Below are 21,198 nucleotides of genomic sequence, written 5' to 3' on the forward strand. Positions count from 1 at the left end.
GCCTCGCGCCCTCCAGCTGCGCGGCGGGATCCCGCGGCGCGCGGCCGGGCCGGGGGTGCGGGGCGCGCTCACGCTCCCCTCCCCGCTCCACCTGCTTCTCCCACCCCATGCAATCCTCTCGCCACGATAGAGATGAATCCCTGAGGCCCGGGACCGGCCTCGGAGGAGAGGGGTGCACCTCGAGGGTGGGGGACTTCTCGGTCTCCAAGCCCTGGCACGCCTTGGGTGGGAAAAGCATCTGGGGAGGGACCGGGCAGGGAGGCAAAGGCGGAGCGCGGGGACTCGGGGGCCACTTTTCAGCCAAGGTGACCTCCGGAAGCCACAGCTGCCCGATGCGGAAAGAGTCTGGACCCTCCTCGGCCTCGACCGGGACACCCCCCTCCCCCGCGCCTTAGACACCGCTCTGCCGCAGGCACCCAGTCCCCCGGCGCCCCCTGCTGGGCTGTCTCCTTGCCCCCAGCTCCGGTTGCGGCCCCTCCTGCAGGCATCTGCTGGAACTGCAGAGGCCCGTGCCGGGAGGGAGGGGAGTCTGCTCATCTGTCAAGTAGGACCCCCCAAGCCGGGCGCTCGAGCCCCTTCTCACACCTCTCTTGGAGATGCCACTGCCACTTCCAAGGCAGCCTGAAGAGCACCAGCTCTGCCCCGCCCCCGCTCGACTCCCACCCCCTCCCTGTCCCACCCTGGCCTACCTGTTGGCTCCATAGACTTCTCCAGCTCAGACTGGCACAGACCCTGACCCTGACCCTGACCCTTCCTCCTGTTCTGGTTACTTGCTTCCTCTCTCCCTCTTGTTCTCTGTCCTGTCCCTCCTCTCCCAAGCTTCTCTTGGGGAGGGGAAGGTGGACTGAGTCCCCTGCCCCTTTTGTTTACTCCTGGCATTCCCAAAGCCAGTTTAGATGGAGCAGAAAAGGGACACAGTACACCTCTTCACTGTAGGACGCCAGGCAGAGTGGCAGGCAGGCAGAGAGGCAGGAGAGAAGACCCCACCCCAAGTGGCCCAAATGACAAACCGGTTTCCCCACTTCCTGGTCTACCCGGTTGCAACCTTAATCTAGGCTCTCCCATTTTCCTGCCCGGCCCGCAGGCCTGCCCCTGAGCCAGCCACAAGCCTGGCTAGGGGCTAGTCTCAAATGCCCCTTACAGATTAATCTCCAGTTGCCGTAACTTAGGTGGTAGGGCCAGGGCAGGAGGTGGGGGGTGAGGGGAGGGCCTTCCCAGCTCCAGCAGGATAGCTCAGGAGAGCAGCCAAGAGCGGTGTCTCGGACACACCGTCTGGGCACACGACCCCAGTCGGCACCCTGACTTCTCCCATCCTGGGCCAGCTGCCTCTCCCTCTGCCAACTGGACGGTGCCCATCTTTTGGCCGCTGAGCACACCGTGGGCACTCAGCCAGCTCCCTGCCTGGCTGTCTGCCCAGGATGGGCATGGGAGGCAGCAGGCCCTGTGTAGGGGAGGGGGCAGTGCGAGGAGGGGTGGCTTCCCCCCAGCTGCTTGGACACCGCCTCCCGAGCCTCTCAGAGCCTGCAGCCTGGGGCCTCTAGCTTCTGTTCCTCCGTTCAGGACTCTGACTCAACTATACAGACTCTGCCCTTCCTCTCCCTGTGGGGTTCCCCCTGAGGCAGGGTCTCTTCCCTGCCCCACTTTGTGCCCACCTAAGGAGAAGGGACTCAGCAAGTGCTTTACTCGCAGTCTCTAATTTGACCCTCTCAACAACCCTGCGGAAGTGGGCATTCTCAGCCCCATTTCAGAGATAAAGGGTTAAGGCTCAGAGAGCAACAGCCACTAGCCGGATCTAAGAGCAGCAACGCTGACATTCAAACCCGGATCTGCCTGACTCCAAAGCTCCCAGCCTCGTTTCTATCACCACCACCACCTCCTAACCCTATGGACTGCCAGAAGCAGGGGCAGCCTCAGTGGATGGAAGAGATCTGGGCTCAGGGATGTATCTGAAGGTTAAGACATACAGGTATGTCCAGGTTAAGGAACTGGGCATTAGCCCTGGATGATGACTGGAAAGATGCTTGCCCCGTCACATGGAGACTGGGGGGAGAGGTTCTGTGAGCCAGCCCCCCAGAGACTGGGAACAGTTCCAAAGGCATCAGCAGGACAATGCTCTCCCCACCCTAAGGTGACCTCCTGCGTCATAAGGAGCTCTTCCATAGAGAGGAGCTTAAATCAGATCCAGGTCTTATTTTTTTATTTGTGTAGCTCACTTTTTGTTTTTCTTTTTTTTCTTGGAGAGAGAGAAAGACAGCATGAGTGGGGGGAGGGGCAGAGAAGGGGGACAGAGGATCCGAAGCGGGTTCTGTGCTGACAGCAGTGAGCCCGATGTGGGGCTCAAAGGCTCGAAATCATGAACCGAGAGGCCATGACCTGAGCCGACTTCCAAGTCGGACGTTCAACCAACCGAGCCACCCAGGCGCCCCTGTGTAGTTCACTTTCTAAATTTTTTTAAATGCTTATTTATTTTTGAGAGAGAGAGAGACACAGAGCGTGAGCAGGGGAGGGGCAGAGAGAGGAGGAGACACAGAATCCAAAGCAGGCTCCAGGCTCTGAGCTGTCAGCACACAGCCCGACGCGGGGCTCGAACCCATGAACCCACAAACCATGAGATCATGACCTGAGTTGAAGTCGGACACTTAACCAACTGAGCCACCCAGATGCCCCTGTAGTTTACTTTTTATTTTTTATTTTATCAAAAAAAAATTTTTTTTACGTTTATTTATTTTTGAGACAGGGAGAGACAGAGCATGAACAGGGGAGGGTCAGAGAGAGGGAGACACAGAATCCGAAGCAGGCTCCAGGCTCTGAGCAAGAAAGCAGGCTCGAACCCACGAACTGTGAGATCATGACCTGAGCCGAAGTTGGACGCTCAACCGACTGAGCCACCTGGGCGGCCCTGTAGTTTGCTTTTTAAAGACAAATCCTTAACATTCCTGATCATCTGTAGAGCTGCGAGTCCACTTGACCCCCTATTCCCCCAACTGCTTCATCCACACCCACCCAATGCAGGGCAGCTGGGTCCCACGGAGGGATGAGAAAAGATACAGCTTCTGAACAGAAACAAAGACCCTGAGGCCCCCCAGTGAGCCAGAGGGCAGATGGCATCGACCCCATGAGATCCTCTGCCCCATCTGCAGGGAAGAGAGGTGCCCCCCCACACCCCAATCATCTCCAAGGCAGAGTCTCCCGGGGTAAGGAAAAGGCTGGAGAAGCCATCACCTGTGATCAGGGGCAGAGCAACACAGGCATTATTTCTCTAGCCGAGAGACGAGAGCTGCTCCTGTAAGTTGGCACGGTGCCTGGGCACAACCAATATGCCAGCTGCCTCCACCTGAGATGCCTCAGGTGCTACCCCACCCCCACTCTCATTCCTCAACAGGTAACTTCCCTCTGGCCCTCCTCCCCTGCATCTCTGGCACTGCTCTTGGTGGGGAAGGGACCGCTGGCATGTTTGAGGGCGCAAACGGCAGTTTAACCGCCCACCTTGCCCTTCTCACACACTGCACGCAGCCCCCTTGCCTGTTTCCGGGAAGCCGCAGGAGGGAGGTTATGGGGGAGCACGCTAGAGGTGAGGATTCTCGGCCTCTCCTTCCCCAAGGCACAATCAGAACGGGGAGTACACCTGCACAAACATCTGGGCGGAAAGAGGGAGATGGGACCAGGGGTGGGCAGAGAGGGGCACGTGGGCCTCTAGGGAAAGGCACAGGGAAAAGGATGATGTGGAAATCATGGCTGCAATACGCTGGACTGCTCGCTCGGCCACCGTGGAACCCCCATCCCTGATCCTAGAGAAAGCCCCCTGCCAGCGGGGCTATTGTCCAACCAGGGCATGTCAGGGTCCCCCCACCCGGTTTGGACCATCCACACTCCATCAACGGTGGCCTGCAGGCAGTGAGGGAACTGTGATATGACCCTGTTCTGGAGAAAGAGTGACCAGGGGCAGTGACCTGGCGTCCGGTGCAGAAGCTGGCATGGGAAGGGGACGGGAGGAGGAGGAGGGCCTTCCCTCTGCCCCAGGCATGCGCCCTTCGGACCACAGCCTAGCGCCTGAGAGCCCCTAAATGTCACCTCTCGCATTCCTGGCCCTCCCATTCCCCCTCCCACCCTATAGGAGAGGAGTGAATAGCAGGTTTCAAAAGACTGTCCTTCAGTCCCTGTGGTCCCCCTCTCCAGCTTCTTATTGTAATGAATGCTAATGACGCTCCATAATTGATGCCCTCATTAGCACATCAAACCCACTTTCGGAAGAATGGAGAGAGAATGTGGGAGGGGGGTCCTCTGGGGTCCTGACTGCAGCCACCTCAAGCCAAAGAAGAGAAGCCTACATGTCCCTCTGATTGGCAGTTTTCTGAGCACAAGTCTCTGTCTTCCCTGTCAGAGGGCCGACAGGGGCCCTATCTCTGCCATCAGACTGGAGCGCGGAGTCCCCCTCGTTAACTAGGGCTCCCCCTCAGGGTCGGGCAGTGGTTCTTACACTGAAGTGAGGATCGGAATCCCTGGAGGGCTGCTAGGGCCCATTCCTGAAGTTTCTGATTCAGTAACTTTGAAGAAGGGCCTGGGAATTCGCATTTCTTTTTTTTTTTTTAATTTTTTTTTCCAACGTTTTTATTTATTTTTGGGACAGAGAGAGACAGAGCATGAACGGGGGAGGGTCAGAGAGAGAGAGAGAGGGAGACACAGAATCGGAAACAGGCTCCAGGCCCCGAGCCATCAGCCCAGAGCCCGACGCGGGGCTCGAACTCACGCACCGCGAGATCGTGACCTGGCTGAAGTCGGACGCTTAACCGACTGCGCCACCCAGGCGCCCCGGAATTCGCATTTCTAACAAGTTTCCAAGAGCGGCTGCTGCTGGTCTGGGCCCCACTTTGAGAACCAATGGGGCGGGCTCGGGGGGGGGGGGGCGGGTGGAGGGGACTATCCTCTGGTTTTCCCAGCTTATGGCTTTGCCTGCTAATGCAGCTTCACTGGCAAGTCACCAGTGGACCCAGGTGGACCACAAGCCCCACTCCTGCAGGACCACACCCAGCGTGGTTTTGAGGCTTTAGATTTCACCATCTGACCTACATGCCTCGGTCGAAACGGAAGGACACCCTCCCACGCCCCCACTCCAGCCAGCAGCCTCCCAGACCTGCCGACTAGCCTTATAAGCCTAGGGTGGGCGGGGGGGGGGGGGGGGGGAAGGGCGCAGGTATCATCCTGACCTATTTTACCCATGCTGGCACCCCGGAAGCCAGCTCCCTGCCTTCCAAGGTTAGAGCAACCACCTGTTTAATCGTAAAAGTAGGCGGAACCCTCCCACACGTTGCTGGTGGGAAGGAAAAATCGTTCAGCCACTATGGAAAACAGTATGGCAATTCCTCAGAGAGTTAAACACAGAACTACCACACGGCCCAACAGCCTAATGGTCCTTCAATGGATGAACGGCTACACAATGTGTGATCTATTCATGCAACGGAATACTACCCATCCCTAGAAGGGAGTGAGGTGCTAAGACCGGCTTCAAGCTGGACAGCCCCTGAACATGGGCTAAGGGAAAGAAGCCAGATACACATGGTCACATATCGCATGATTCTGTCTGTGTGAAATATTCAGAGTAGGTACGTCCATAGAGATTTGGTTGGAGGAGGAGGAAGGCGCGGAGAGCAAAGGCTTGATGAGTATGTGGTTTCCTTTGGGGGTGAGGAAATGTTTCAGAACTCAGTGGAGGTGACGGTTGCACAACAGGCCGAATGCGCTAAATGCTACCGAATTCCACCTCAAAAAAAAAAAAAAAAAAAAGGTAATAATGGAAGTAGGGATCTTCCAGGGAGTTCGTTCCATCCACCCACCTGCAGCATCTACCTTTGCTGGAAACAGGAGCTGGTGCCCCCATGAGTCCTGGCCTTTCCTGACGCCCCGGGCCCCTGACGCCTCAGAAGATGTTTGCAGGACCCCAGGATGCTGTTTTCTGGACCCACACTGCCTCCCCAAAGCCTCCTCCTCTGCCCGGCTCCCACCCCAAGAGAGGCTGGCTCCCTTTCAGGATATTGCTTGCCCGACAGGCAGCACGATCTCACGGTTGGGTCCTGAGGAGCTACCTTCCCATATTAACGTGCCAGTGCCTTCCGCCCGAAGCCGTAGACCCACCCCTCCCTGACCTTCTTGCTCCAAACACAGTTTTATTTTATTTTATTTATTTTTTTAACATTTTATTTATTTTTGAGACAAGGAGAGACAGAGCATGAACAGGGGAGGGTCAGAGAGAGGGAGACACAGAATCTGAAACAGGCTCCAGGCTCTGAGCTGTCAGCACAGAGCCCGACGCGGGGCTCGAACTCACGGACCGCGAGATCATGACCTGAGCCGAAGGCGGCCGCTTAACCGACTGAGCCACCCAGGCGCCCCCAAACACAGTTTTAAAAAGCTGTCTGGTTTTCCTTCCCATTGATGATTTTAATCACCCTCTAAATGGGCCCCCCTGCTCTCCGGAACCTCCTCCAATCTTCTCTCCACTGCGAGACCCCGGGGCGGGCTGCTCTGGGTGCTGGTGAGGTAGGGAGGAGTCCCAGGATGAATCAGGCACATTTTCTGCCCCACCAGAGCTTTCCACTCAAAGGCCTTCAGTGATGACCCCCTACACAGGGGATTGTGTCCTTTGAGGACCTTAACCGTCGAGGTCCTGACAAAAGTTCTGTGCCCTCTCCCTCCAGAAATGAATATACACGCCCATCCACCAAAAAAAAAAAAAAAAAAATCTGTGGGTCTCCCTGACCTCTGTAGCCCCTCCAAGGACCCCCAGGGCAAGGTACTCAAAGCGTTGGCCACAGACCAGTGTGGCCACTGGTTCACAAGAGGAGTACAGAAATAGAGAATAAGTGTGGAGAAACTTTTACAGGGATTTGACATGCCCACAACATCCTAGCACAGGGTCATTTTTGCTATATATATATTTTTAATTTTTTTTAATGTTTATTTATTTTTGAGAGACAGAGGGAGACAGAGTGTGAGCGGGGGAGGGTCAGCGAGAGAAAGACACAGAATCTGAAGAGGCTCCAGGCTCTGAGCTGTCAGCACAGAGCCTGATGTGGGGCTCGAGCCCACAAACCATGAGATCATGACCGGAACTGAAAAGTCAGAAGCTTCACCCACTAAGCCACCCAGGCACCTCTAATGTTTATTTAGTTTTGAGAGGAGACAGAACATGAGTGGGGGTGGGGGCAGAGAGAGAGAGGGAGACACAGAATCGGAAGCAGGCTCCAGGCTCTGAGCTGTCAGCACAGAGCCTGATGTGGGGCTCGAGCCCACAAACCATGAGATCATGACGGGAACTGAAAAGTCAGAAGCTTTACCCACTGAGCCACCGAGGCGCCCTTTCACTATATTTTTTTAAATGTGGTTTCACAGCCCATTGGAAATTGAATGACAACAATAAAAAGGTCTTTCACCCTCAGAGAGTTCGAGAAGCACTGCCCTAAGGATCCATTCACCTCAGGGGAGAATGCCTGACATACTCAATAAATGTCCTAGCTTGGCATTCGAGGCCCTCCAAGATCTGTCCCCTAAATCTTTCCAGCCTTATCTCTGGCTACCTCCCGCAATACCACACACACACACACACACACACACACACACACACACACGTGCTTGCGTGTGTGCACGCGTGCTCTGTATCTTCCCTTCGCACGCCAGCCTTTGCCCATACTGTCCCCACCAAGGGCGATCTTTCCTTCTTCTGCACCTGTTGACACCCGATTCCCAATTCTAGTGGCTCAAATTCCATTTCCTCAGCGCAAAGCCTTCCCGACCCCTGCCCTCCTCACATGCAAACGCATTCTAGCTGCAGTTTCCTCTGCCCTGGGCTTTCATAACCCACTTAGCTTCATTTGGGGCCGTCCATCTCGTCCCCTCAGGCAGAGCTTCGGTCCTCTTGGTCTCTTCTGTCTTCTCCACCCTCCAGAGTGTCCGCGCTGCGTGGATTCTGGGAAGTCTACTGTCCCGACCCTTCTGGGTCTCTCCTGTGGCTACTCGCCCACGTCTACCTCTTCTATGCCAGGCCTTCTGGGCTTCACCCTCCATCCCAAGATAGTTTCCAGGTCTCCATACCACTCCCTGCCCTACCCCTGGCTTTACCCTCCTTCTCCGGGGGGGGTTCTGATCGCAGCAATAACCACTGGGGACCAAAAATTAGTGACATACAAGACTTCCAGGAGTGGAAAAAAGTTAATTTGACTTATTTTTTGAGTAGGAAGTCCTATTTGCAAGTGATACAAAATTCAAAAGGTACAAAAGGAAATAGAGCGGAAAACCAGGTTCCCCACCACGGCCTCTGGCCCCACAGGTACCCAGGTCCAGCAACCAGAAGCAAACACCATTTCCACTTTCTTTGGCCTTTCAGGGCTTGCCCATGTGCTCACCAGCATTTTCTTTGTGTTCTCTTACCCACACGGCAGCAGGGGAGATACACTCAATGATATAAACCGGACGTTGTTTGCACCAGAGCATATAAAGGTGCCCCGTTGGGGCGCCTGGCTGGCTCAGTCGGTGGAGCATTGCGACTCTTGATCTTGGGGTTGTAAGTTCGAGCCCCATGCTGGGTGTAGAGATAACTTAAAAACGAAACCTATAACGAAATAAAATAAAGGTGCCCTGTTGATGGATATTTGGGCCACGTCCGGTGCAAGAGATATCCTGGTAATTATTTCAGTTCACACAATGTGAGCATATCTGTAGAATAAATTCCTAGAAGTGCACTAACTGCAGGAGGGTGTGTGCACAATAAGTGTTTTAAATATGAACCATTATTTCTGTTCTTGCCCCACTTAATGGATCCATAGCAACCGATCTTTCCCAATTGACTCACTTATTTCTCTAGTTGTGTGCCAGCTGGGGAAACTGAGGCAGACATTCTCCACACACCCCCGCCCCCCCTCCACTCCCCACCCCCCCACACACCCATAGAATCCCAAATTGGACAAGGCACCTGAAAGGAGAAAGAAATCCAGCCTCATCAGAGTTAGGAAATGTCCCAAGGACCCTGTGCACCGCGAGAAACAGAGAAGGATGATGCGTCCATCGTGAAAAGGCAGGAACTGAAACAACGATCACTTTTGGGGTGAAGGAGGAGACAAGCCAGAACCCTCCAGGCGTTTGTTGCATGTCAGAAAGAGAGACTGAGATCAGCTCTGAGTGTGAACTTCCTGCCAGTTGCAAGAGGGGTGATGAGGGCCTGGCAGCAGGCCGGACTGTGGGTGACTTCCTACTCAGCATTAAACCAGCATTAAGGGTGGTGGCCCGGCCAGGCCTGCTGGGAGGCAGAGGGCTGGAGCTGGTGTCCTGCGTGCAAGGGCACAGCGCCACCTGCGTGAGAAACCTGGAAGCTGGACCAATAAGTCAGGGTCCAGAGCTTTGCGGTCTTCATGGCAACCCCATAACCAAGCCAAGGAGGGCAAAGCAAGGATCAGATCACGAGGAGCCCATTTTGCAGATGAGGAAACCAAAGCCCAGAGAAGTGAAGACACTTGCCCGAAGCTTCACAGGTGAAGCAGGGCTGGAACCCAAGCCTTCAGCCCCCAAGTCCAATGACATGACCTCCACTGCCTTCCTGGGGCTGGAGGATTCCCACGACAGGACCCGGCCTTGGTTCCTTCACCAACTTCCGCCAGACCCCTTACACCCCCACGCCACCCTCCCCACCAACACCTCCAGCGCGCAGCTGCAGAGCGGGGGGGGGGGGGGGGGGGGGGGGGGGAACTGCTGGGTGAGGCTGCAAATCCCTCTCCTGTCTAACAACTGAGCTGAGAGAGGAAGACAGAGGTGGGAAGAGGTCCCAAACTCCCATCTCACGTGTCCTCGCCCGTCTCAGTCCCAGACTCTCTCGTGATAGGAAAGTAGGCCAGTTTGGAATATGTCACGGATATTTTCGACATTCCCATCTGTACTATAGCTTTGCCTAGAGCCAAGGGGGGCGGAGCCAGAACCTCCGTGCCGGATGAGGGGTACACCTGCTACCTCTGGGGCTCAGAGCCCAGATGGGGGCTGGGAACGTTTGCACAGGGGACCCTGAAGGGCCCTGAGCACGTGTCCAGACGCCTGGACAGGATGGGACAAGAGACCAGCCACATCTGCCCTCTTCCCAGAGGAGCAGGAGCAGAACAGCTGTGATTTGTGGACACCATCCCACTGCCCCGGGAGCATTGTGCCTGGCTAGCCTGGGGGTGGAGCACTGAGGAGGGAGCAGTTAGTCCTGCAGGGAAAGGGCTCTGGGAGAGCTTTAGTTAGGGGAGAGACGAATCTGAGTCGGGCCTTGAAAGGCGAGCAAAACTTTTGCTGGGGCGGAGGGTGTTCCCAGCCAAGGGGTGTGCTGGGGGGGGGGGGGGGTGCTGCAGTCACTGTGGCTGGGAGGTCAAGGGCTGACCAGGGCAGCAAGAGAGGCTGGGCAGAGGGGTACTAGCATTGGAGAAGGAGTGTTATGGTCAATGCCCAGCTAGGAAGGTTGGGGGGCGCCTGCAGGTGCCCAGGGAGGCTTTTAACTTACACGATTCACAAAGGACATGTCGCTGTGGGCAGGGACAAATCACCCTGGGAAGGGCGGAGGTGCAGAGGACGAGTGAGACTTCTCTTTGAGCCACCAGCCACCCTGACCAAGTCATTCTCCAGTTTGCTGGCAGGGGCACCTCTCCTGACTGCGGGAGGGGAAACCAACCTGAGAAAGGAATTCCCTGCAGAAGTTAGCGATCCGCTAGCTGAAAGAGGTAAAGGTTGGGGTGGGGGTTGCTCATCAAGGGATTCTCCTGGCAAGGCTGGTGGAGGAGACATCTGGACACCGTGTTCACGAATCACCTACTATGGGCACTTTGCAACATTCCCTCGCTTGACCCTTTCCGCAAGCCCAAGAGGTAGGTATGCTTTGCGCCTTTTTATCAACGTGGAAACTGAAGTCTGGGTTTCAGGGGTAAAGAGGCAAAGGGAAGCATAAGTCCCTTCCCTAAGGTCCCACAGCTTGTAAGTGCGATAAGAATCCAGGTCTGTCTGTCCCCCAGAGCCCACCCCTTCTTCTGTCACTACCTCCTGGAAAAAAGCCAAGGGTCCCTCTCAAAGAAATGACTCCGGCTCCAACCTGCACCCCTCTCTCAGTCTCCATCTTGGACTAGGCTACAGGGCCCACAGCAAGCCCATGAGATAGCCACTCTCAGATCAGAAAACGGAGCCTCAGAGAAGTTAAATGACTCGCCAAGGAGCAAGTGTCTCTCCCCCCGCTCCTTCTGCCCCTCCCCCCCAAATAAACATTGGAAAAAAAAAAAAGAAAGAAAGAAAAGAAACCAGTCCCCGCTCCCCCAGATGAGGGTTTAGAGGAGATTGGGCTATCGGCACAGGGAAAGTCTCCAGTCGCACCCACTAAGTCCTACCTACTGGCTGCAAGAACTTGGGCAAGTCGCTGATGTTCTCTGCATCTGGAAGAACGGGGAGCTGCTTCGCGGAGTAGCCCGCCGTGTATTAGGTCACTGCCAGCCTCCCAGGTGGGCGGCCCCCCCCCCCTCCAACCGGGGTGACGCCGGTGAAGCCCCTTCCTCCCCTGCTCGTGGTGGCTGGTGATAGGTGCACACTTTGCTTCCTGTTTCCTCCCTTCCCAGGACCTACAGCCTCTGCTCCTTGTTCGGTTGCAGACTGGGGGCTGCCCAGCCTCCCGACCCTGGATCTGAGGCAAGAATCTCCGGGGTTATAAGAGTCCCGAGGTTCAGGGAACACGTTCAAGGCCCTTATGCAGCCCTGAGGAGGAGGGACCCAGCTCTTCGCTTTCAAGGGGATGGACAGATTCGTCTGTCAGGCTTCGGGCCAAAATCGGGAAACTCCTACCGAGGGACAGGAGAAGCAGAGTCTGACCCTAGGAATTCAAAATAATCGTAGTCGGAGCCATTCTTAAGCACTTGGGATATTATTTTATTCAATTTAATCCTCTGTGTGTATAAAATCCCATTTTATTTTATTTTTTTTAATTTATTTATTTACTTTGAGAGAGAGAGAGCAGGGAAAGGGCAGAGAGAGAGGGAAAGGGAGGATCCCAAGCAGGCTCCGCGCTGTCAGCACAGAGCCCAGCGCGGGGGCTCAAACTCCCGAACCGTGAGATCACGACCTGAGACAAAACCAAGAGACGGACGTTTAACTGACTGAACCACCCAGGCTCAGTCTAACATCCCATTTTAGAGTTGATAAAACTGAGGCTCAGAAAAGCAAAATGACTTGCCCAAGGAATCCAAGTCCGCGGCTCTTCTCTACCTCCAGGCCACGGGCCACACCTTGCCCTCCAGTCACTGGGCTGCAGGCCAGGGCTAAACTCTAATCCCCAAGTGTAACCAGAGGTAGAGGAACTGGCCCAAAACCTGGGGGGAACGACTCTTGCACCTCCCTGGGTCGTTGCTGCTTTTGTGACCTCTTCTTGGGACGGCGCCAAGGGTCAGGAGATAAGAGTCAGGTCCTTCCTGGCTCCCCATTGCTGCTTCCAGAACATCACTCCGTTACTTTTTTTTTTGTTTAATTTTTAAAAATGCCTATTTATTTTTGAGAGACAGAGCACAAGTCAGGGAGGGGCCCAGAGAGAGGGAGACACAGAATCTGAAGCAGGCTCCAGGCTCTGAGCTGTCAGCTCAGAGCCCAACGTGGGGCTTGAACTCATGAACTGCGAGATCTCGTCCTGAGCTGAAGTCGGATGCTTAACTGACTGAGACACCCGGATGCCCCTCTGTCACTTTCTTGCAAAAGCTCCTGCTCCATCCACCTCTGCCACTCTCCCTCATGACTGTTGTCCACTGACCTCCCAGCCCTGCTTCGCATTTGTTGAAACCTCTTCGCATCCCAATTCCTAATGCACCCTGGGTAACTCTAAAAGCATCTCCATTCTACAACCTTTGTATGCCAATTCACATGAACGTGAATTGGCACACCCTTGTTCCCATCCTGGACACTGTCACCACCTATACGTGCTCCCATTTTCCGTTCTGAACTCACCTTCTGCTCCTTTGGTTCAACTCTTCTTCAGACAACTGTTTTTCAATCCCCAGTCAACTGACCCTGAGATGATTTTCCCATCTGTCAGCCCCCTTCTGTCTTCATTCTCTTCTCTTCTTCAGCCCAGGGTCTCTGCTTTATCAGATCATCTTAACTTCTTACCCTCTGTCTTTTGTGGTCACACCTGCCTGGCAAAACCCTAACACTATACCTCCGACTCAAGAAGGCTCCTTTAGCACCTCTGTTTACCACTCCATCCTCAAAAACCCCTTTAAAAGAGAAAAAATATCCTAGAGTTTTAAAGCATATTAGACTATACTGACGGCAAAATCCAACAGAGAAGAGGAATCCATGATGCCATAGAGGGAGTCCCTAAAAGTGTGAATTTTTGTAGAAGAACCGTAGATTTCCTATTAATGTCAGGAGCAAGGCAAGTATGTTACTCTCATCATCCCTATTCAACATTGTACTGAGGTTCTAGCTCAGGGCACTAAGGCAAGGGTAAAAGGGCATCCAGAACTGAAAGGAAGAGGTAACACTGCCTTTATTCGAAGATGGCACGGATTTTCATGTGGAAAATCTGATGGAACCTAAAAAAGAGCTATTAGAACTAACGTGTGTGTTTAGCAAGATTATAAGATCAAGATATACGATCAATTATATTTCTAAAAATATGAACTACTTAGGGGCGCCTGGGTGGCTCAGCCAGTTAAGCATCTGACTCTTGATTTCAGCTCAGGTCATGATCTCATGGCTTGTGAGAGTCAGCTTGGGGTTCTCTCTCTCCCTCTCTCTCTCTCTGCCCCTCCCCTACTCACATGTGCCCACTCTTTCTCTCTCTTTCTCAAAATAAATAAATCAACTTTAAAAATATGAATTACTTAGGGGAAAGACTGCAAAGAATGTATAAGACCTGTGCACTGGAAACTACAAAACATTGCTTAGAGACCTCAGTAAATGAGGAGCTATACTATGCTCATGGATCAGCAGATTCAATAGTCAAGATCAGTTCTCCCCAAGCTGATCTATAAATTCAACACAATCCCAGTCAAATTGCCAGCAGCTTTTTTTTGGTAGAAATTGAAAAGCTGATTCTAAAATTCTTGTGGAAATTCAATGGACTTAGAATAGCCAAAATAACTTTGCAAAAGAAGGTGGGGGCGGGTAGCTGGAAGGCCCTATCCCCTGGCTGTCAGCACTGAGGCCACATATGGCTGGAGTTACTGCAAAAGACGTGAACCTTCAGGGGTTCTTCAGAGCTCCAGCAGCCTTTCTCAAAAAGTTTGGGAAGCTGAAACTTTCCTAAATGGGCAGACACTGTCAAGCTGCCCAAGCATCAAGAGCTTGCTCCTTATGATAAGAACTGGTTCCACACATGAGCATTTCCACAGAGTATCTCTCTGGCTGCACCAAGTTGGATCCATGACCAAGATCTATGGGGGCCAACAGACAAACAGCATCATGCCCAGCCACTTCAGCTAAGGCTCCAAGAATGTGGCCCATGGCATCCTTCAAGCCCTGGAGGGGCTGAAAATGGTGGAGAAGGACCAAGATGGGGGCCACGAACTAACACCTCAGGGACAGAGAGATCTGGGCAGAATCTTCAGACAGTTGGCAACGGCAAACAAGAAGCACTAGAACAGGGGTGCCTGGGTGGCTCCGTCAGTTACGCAACCGACTCTTGATTGAGGCTCAGGTCATGATCTCTCACGGTTCGTGGGATCAAGCCCCACGTTGGGCTCTCCACTGAGGGCATGGAGCCTGCTTAGGATCTTCTTTCTTCTCTCTCTCTGCCTCTCTCCCTGCTCGTGTACTCTCTCTCCCTCAAAATAAATAAACATTAAAAAAAGAAGAAGAAGCATTAGAACAAATTCTGGGTTAGTAAGTTGCTTTGTCTGTGGAAGGAAAAAAAACACCAAGCTGAAGGACTTACACTACTTAATTTCAAGACTGTTAAAAGCTACAGTAATCAAGATAGAGCCCTGTTGAGGGGCACCTGGGTAGCTCAGTCGGTTAAGCGTCTGACTTCAGTTCAGGTCATGATCTTACGGTTCGTGGGTTCGAGCCTGCATCAGGTCCATCAATATGGTCTTTGATTTTCAACAAAGATGCAAAGGCAGTCTAGTGGGAAAAGGATAGTCTTTTCGTTTGTTGAAATGAATATCTATGTTCCAAATAAAGCAAAATAACTCACACCACTGTACAAAAATTAACACAAAGTGGATACTAAACCTGAACAGAAGCCTAAAAGTATAACATTTCTAGCAGAAAACATATAGGAGAAAATCTTTGTGACCTTGGGTTAGGCAAAGATTTCTGAGATAACAACACCATAAAAAAAAATTGAAATATTGGATTTCATCAGTACTAAGGATTTTTGCTGTATCAAAGATACTGTTTAAAGAACAAAAAGAAGATGGGGCGCCTGGGTGGTTCAGTTAGTTAAGCGTCTGACTTTGGCTCAGATCATGATCTCACAGTTCGTGAGTTCGAGAGCCCCGCATCAGGTTGCATCGGGCACTGTGCTGACAGCTCAGAGCCTGGAGCCTACTTTGGATTCTGTGTCTCCCTCTCTCTCTTCCCCTCCCCCGCTCATGCTCTGTCTCTCTCAAAAATGAATAAACGTTAAAAAAAATTTTTAAAAACAAAAACAAAAAGAAGAGCTACAGACTGGGAGAGAATATTTGCCTAGCATATATATCATAAAAGACTCTTACCCAGAACATACAAAGAACTCTCAAAACCCAATAAGAAAACAACCCAGTTTTTTAAATGGGCAAAAGCTTTGAACTGCCGCTTAAACAAGGGAGGCAAATACGCATACGGGAAGATCCTCATTATCAGGCATTAGGGAAATGCCACTTAAAACTACAATGAGGGGCACCTGGGTGGCTCAGTTGGTTAAGCATCTGACTCCTGATTTTGGCTGAGGTCATTATCTCACAGTTCGTGGGTTCGAGCCACACATCAGGCTCTGTTCTGATGGCGGGGAGCCTGCTTGGGATTCTCTGTCTCTCTAGCTCCCTGCCCGTCCCCCACTCGCTCCCCATCTCTCTCTCTCAAAATAATTAAATAAAGATTTAGGGGCGCCTGGGTGGCGCAGTCGGTTAAGCGTCCGACTTCAGCCAGGTCACGATCTCGCGGTCCGTGAGTTCGAGCCCCGCGTCGGGCTCTGGGCTGATGGCTCAGAGCCTGGAGCCTGCTTCCGATTCTGTGTCTCCCTCTCTCTCTGCCCCTCCCCCGTTCATGCTCTGTCTCTCTCTGTCCCAAAAATAAAATAAAACGTTGAAAAAAAAATTTTTTTTTAAATGATTTTATTTATAACAGCAATTATAGCCATGAAACACATAGGAATAAATTTTGCCAGGGACATACTAGAAGACCTGAATAAATGGAGAGATGTATGCCATTTTCTCGCAATGGTAGAATACTTTGGTAAGGCTGTCAATTTCCTCCAAATTACTCTATAAATCCAATGCAACTTGAGTTTGAAATTCTAACAGAGTTCTTTAACTGAAACTAGAAAAGATAATTCTAAAATTCATCTGCAAGAGTAAATGGGTACCAAGAGAAAAAAATGATTTAAAAAATAAGGATAATGGGCTGAGTGGGAATTGCTTACATTACCACTAATCCAAATGTACCATAAACTATTTGGTATTATAGTAAGAATAGGATTTGTCTTCACACATATTAGATACTTCACAAACATTTGTAAAATGATCAGGTAAATCAATAAGCTAACAGATCAATAGAACTAATCGTCCAGAACCTTTTTCACGTAGTGAATATTGTAATAAAAAGTTTATCATGTATTTCTATTAAATATGTCCTTAATGTCCATGAGCACCTCAAAGTCAACATGTCCCTGATTGACTTCCCCACCTTTCTTCTCTCTCTGAGGCCCCCATCCCTATTCCTGCTCCTCTCCCTACTTCCTGGTTCTGCACAATCACTCAAACAGGAAATGTGGTCACCCTGGATCCCTTTCTCCCCCTCACACTCTCATTCAGTTTTACCTTCTAAGATATCTCTCAGTCTCCGCCTCCCACCACAGGGGAATTTAGCACATGATAAAAACAGCATTGCAAACTAGCAAGGAAGGGACACAGTACTGGAATAAATGGCTATCTATCTATGGAAAAAAAAATACTTAAATTAAATCCATATATAAAAGGGAATTCCAGATGGATTAAATATCTAAGTATAAAGAGTTAAACTATGAAACACATGAAAGAAAGGGGCACCTGGCTGGCTCAGTTGGTGGAACATGAGACTCTCGATCTCAAGGTGGTGACTTCAAGCCCCACATTTTGCATAGAGTTTACTAAAAAACAAAACAAAAACAAAGACAAAAAAACACTTGAAAGAAATATACAAGTTGTTGATGAGAATACAAAATGGTACCACAGTTTTGGAGGCAGTTTGTCATTACTCCTCAAAATGAGCTTTGAGAAAGCTACTCTACTTCTAATGGGAATCTATTGTTTCAGCTTGCTCAACAACCATTATCATTTCTTCTAGCAACAGTCCTCTCCCCACCCATACTCTCTGGAGAACCATTCCTCTCCTACTCTCTGGCATGTGGTTTGGTAGGACTGGCCCTGCCTTCCAGTTCAGCCTTGAAGCATGTGACGTAGGCTTTACCAGTCAGTGTATTCCATCCCCCCTCAAGCAAATTGATTGGTTTAGGGCAGGGTGTATGATCTAAATGAGGGTCAAATTAGAGACCACATTGTGATTTTTCCAACATCCCAGAAAAGAAGAGCAGGTGGAATGTGTCTGGAACTTCTAAGGCCATCTTGACTTCACATGGAAGAGTTGATCTGAGAATAAAGCCAAAACAAAGGAAATCAAAGCCATGTATTGGTGAAAGATTGATGAAGACAAAATCTGGGCACCTGAACCTCACTGTGCTTGAAGTCAGCTGCCCCTAGGAATTTAGTTATGTGAGCCAATAAACCCCTCCTGCCTTCTTTTTCCACCGAAGCCAATTTGAACTATATTTCTATCACTTAAAAACCAGAGCGATTCAAATATTTAATCTATCCTTTAAAATATTTACTCAACTGTTGTTGACATGAAAAATTTTTCAGAAAACTATATATGAATGTTATTGTTTTTAATTTTCTTTTTAAGCAGGCTCCACAGCCAATGTAGGGCTTGAACTCATGACCCTAAGATCACGAGCCGCATGCTCAGGGTGCCTGGATGGCTCAGTTCGTGGTTAAGTGTCCAAGTCTGGATTTTTGCTCAGGTCATGAGCTCACAGTTCATGAGACTGAGCCCCACATCCAGCTGCATGTATAGAGCCTGCTTGGGATTCTTTCTCTCCCTTCCTCTCTCTGGCCCTCCTCTGCTCATACTCTCTCTCAAAATAAATACATAAACATTAAAAAAAAGAGAGAGAGAGAGAGAATCGCATGCTCTCCTGACTGAGTCAGCCAGGTGCCCTTATTTTGTTTTTAATTTTTAAATATATGTCTATACATATAAAAAGGTCTGGAAGGACACACACACACACACACACACACACTATTAACAATCTTAATCCCTAAGAGGGTGGCAATGAAGGCCAAGAGAATGCAGTTTTAACCCTAAATATGGGCTTGATGATTTGAATTTTTCCAAAGAGCACAGAATCATTCAATCAACAAATATTTCTTCAGTACCTATTCTGATCAATCACTGTTCTAGGCTAGAGGCATAGCATTAAATAAAACAAAAAAACCCTTGCTCTTGTGGTAGTGAAGGGCAGCATTATCTTTTAAATAATATCTTAAAAATTAATTAATCCAACTCTGCCCTCAGTGTGCCTACATCCAGGCTTCTGAGTATCACTAAAGAAAAGCACACAACCGAGAAGATGAGGACCAAAGAAATAGAAAACAAACATTCAATAAGATCAACAAAGCCAAAAATGGGCTCTTTGGAAAGACCACAAAAATTGATAAAAATCTAGCAAGAAAGACGAGATAGAGAGAGAAAGAGAGAGAGAAAGAACATATAATTAATATTAGGAATACACATGGAAGCATTACTACAGAGCTTACAGATGTTAAAAAGATAACAAGAGGATATTACAAACAACTTCATGTCAACATTTGAAAATTTAGATTACATGAGAAATTTCCTTAAAAAACACAACTAGCCAAAAATGTCACAGGAACATCCAAAATTTTCACAAAAATATTATGATTTTTGAGATCACAATGGGCCTATATGTCTGTTAAAAGAAATTGAATCCTTAATTTAATATCTTCCACAAAGAAATCTCTAGGCCCAGATGGCTTCACTGGGGAATTCTTCCAAACATTAAGGAAGAAATAACACCACCTTACATAAATACAGAGAATAGAGAAAAAAAGAACATTTTCCAACTCATTTTATGAGACTTAACCTTGATACCAAAACCTGGCAAGGATATTACAAGAAAAGAGAGTTACAGCCAATATCTCTCATGAACATAGATGCAAAATCCCATACAAAAATGCCAAATCAAATTTAGTAATTTTTTTAAAAGTTAATTCACTGTGATGACCAAATGCAGTGGTGTCCAGCAATGAAGATTGATTTAATATGGCAAAATCAACCAATGTAACTACCCACATTAACTAAATTAAGTAGATAAACTATCTGACCATTTTAACAGATGCAGAAAAAGCTTTTGATAAAATAAAATACCCGTTCATGGTTTTTAAAACTCTGAGGGGGCGCCTGGGTGGCGCAGTCGGTTGAGCGTCCGACTTCAGCCAGGTCACGATCTCGCGGTCCGTGAGTTCGAGCCCCGCGTCAGGCTCTGGGCTCATGGCTCGGAGCCTGGAGCCTGTTTCCGATTCTGTGTCTCCCTCTCTCTCTGCCCCTCCCCCGTTCATGCTCTGTCTCTCTCTGTCCCAAAAATAAATAAAAACGTAGAAAAAAAAAATTTTAAACTCTGAGAAAACTAGAATAAGAATTTCCTCAATTTGATAAAGGATACCTCAAAACAATCTTACAGTTGAAATCACGTTTAGTACTGCAATACTGAGTGCTTTCCCCCTATATTAGGAACAAATATGGATGCCTACTCTCATTTCTTCTATTCAACATTTTCCTAGCTAGCTCAGTAAAGAAAGAAAATGATGTAAAGACAAAAAGATTGGAAAAGAAGTAAATCTATACAGTATGATTGTGTGGATATAAAACCTAAGGAATCTACAGACACTACTAGAGCTATTGAGTGAACTTAACTTATTGTCAACGCACAAAAATCAATTGCCTATCTATATATACACAACATACAATTGAAAAATTAAGAATCTAAAATATACTATTGGAAATAATGTAAAAAATATAAAATACCAATGAATAAATTTGATGGAAAATGTGCAAGACCTCTACACCAAAAATACAAAACATTGCTTAGAGAAATAAAAGACAAGTTAAATAAATAATGAGATGCCCGATGTTTATAGAATGGGAGACAAAACATTAAAATGTCATGAGTCCATAGGCTGATCTACAGATTCAATACCATCACAATAAAAGTCTCAGCAGGTTTTAAAAAATAGAAATGTACAAGCTGATTCTATGATTCTATCATTTATATGGAAATGCAAAGAACCTAAGATAGTCAAAACAATCTTGAAAAAGAACAAACTTGGAAAATTTACACTGCTAGAGCTTAAGACTTACTATAAAGCTATAGTAATCAAGATAGTGTAGTATTGGTGTAGGATAGACAAACAGATCAATGGAAAAGCATGCTCATAAACAAACCCACATAGATAATGTCAATCAGTTTTCAACAAGGCATCAAGGTACCTCAATAGGGAAATGAAAGTTTTGGTGCTGGAACAGTTGGAGAAACCCCAACCCTCACCTCTCACCATACACAAAGATTAATTCAAAATAGATCCTAGACCTGAATGTAAAAAGCTAAAACTATAAAGCTGCTAGAAGAAAATGTAGGAAAATATCTTTGCAGCCTCAGGGTAGGCAAAAATATCTTAGGACAAAAAAGTACTAGCCATAAAAAAAAAAAACAAAAACTAGTAAAGTAGATGTAATTAAAATTAAAATTTTCTGCACATCAAATAATACCTTTATAAAATGAAAAGCCCACCAAGTAAGAGAAAATAATCATAATTCATATATCTGATACAGAATTTGTATACAGAATCAGTAAATAACTTCTGTAATCCAATAATTAGAAAGACAAGCAATCCAATTTTT

At 49.1% G+C, this 21,198-nt stretch overlaps 1 long non-coding RNA gene and 1 pseudogene across 1 annotated transcript; one reads left to right on the forward strand and one right to left on the reverse strand.

The window, feature by feature from the left end:
• Nucleotides 1-8,183: 8,183 nt before the first annotated feature.
• LOC121044883 (uncharacterized) lies at nt 8,184-11,508 on the reverse strand. The gene is made up of 2 exons (XR_005797522.1): nt 11,388-11,508; nt 8,184-8,602 (listed from the first exon to the last, which is right to left on the reverse strand). It is a non-coding gene; the product is annotated as an uncharacterized LOC121044883 (long non-coding RNA).
• Nucleotides 11,509-13,970: 2,462 nt separating this feature from the next.
• On the forward strand, nt 13,971-14,699 carry LOC121045155 (40S ribosomal protein S19-like; annotated as a pseudogene).
• Nucleotides 14,700-21,198: the final 6,499 nt, after the last annotated feature.

Source organism: Herpailurus yagouaroundi, unplaced genomic scaffold (genome assembly GCF_014898765.1).
Source record: "Herpailurus yagouaroundi ecotype Mexico unplaced genomic scaffold, PumYag 189, whole genome shotgun sequence".
Classification (NCBI taxonomy): domain Eukaryota; kingdom Metazoa; phylum Chordata; class Mammalia; order Carnivora; family Felidae; genus Herpailurus; species Herpailurus yagouaroundi.